This window comes from Pteropus vampyrus, unplaced genomic scaffold, assembly GCF_000151845.1.
Source record: "Pteropus vampyrus isolate Shadow unplaced genomic scaffold, Pvam_2.0 Scaffold41, whole genome shotgun sequence".
Classification (NCBI taxonomy): domain Eukaryota; kingdom Metazoa; phylum Chordata; class Mammalia; order Chiroptera; family Pteropodidae; genus Pteropus; species Pteropus vampyrus.
The window spans coordinates 3,498,890-3,499,598 of NW_011888822.1; the positions used below are offsets into that span (position 1 = coordinate 3,498,890).

The window sequence follows — 709 nt, forward strand, 5'->3', positions numbered from 1 at the left end:
TTAATCTATCAAAGCTTGTCATCTTGAATATCTTAAACAATCATTCAACTAGTTGGTTCCTTCTTGTTTAGAATGTTTGTTGTTATAATTGCCAAGATGCTTTGATTTTTTAAAAATATTGCCTAATACAATCTCATTATAATAGGATTTGCTATAGATTGACACTTAATGGGAAAGATTTTAGCTACTGAGTTGCAAAGACTACTGTATCTTGTAAGACAAACAGTCTTGGTGGTCCTACACCATGAAACGTCTGCTTGCCCAGGACAGTTTTATGGTGAGGCATTAGTTGTACACTCCTTTCTCTCATTCTTTTTTTATTTTTTTTTACTTTTTAATTATTATTATTATTTATGCCTACAACACCTGGTCTTCCTAGGTGGTCTCCCAACCAAGTACTAACCAGGCCCGACCCTGCTTAGCTTCTGAAATCAGACATCGGGCTTGTTCAGGGTGGCATAGCAGTAGACCATGGACTGTGGCTCCACTGGAGCACGAACCCAGGACTTTCTGCGTGTAAAGCAGATGTGCTAACCGCTACTCTATGGAACCACATCCTCTCTCATTCTTCAGTTGGATATTTCCCATCATTGGTGTTTCAACAATGGTAGATCTCAATCTAGCAATGTTAGAACCTGGCTCATCCTATCTCATGATGGTTATTTTCCATTGGCTTGGCCACCCATATATATTTCCATTCTTCTTGACT

The 709-nt window shown here is 38.6% G+C and overlaps 1 pseudogene; it reads right to left on the reverse strand.

The window, feature by feature from the left end:
* Nucleotides 1–354: 354 nt before the first annotated feature.
* On the reverse strand, nt 355–470 carry LOC111738680 (annotated as a pseudogene).
* Between the last annotated feature and the right edge of the window lie 239 nt (nt 471–709).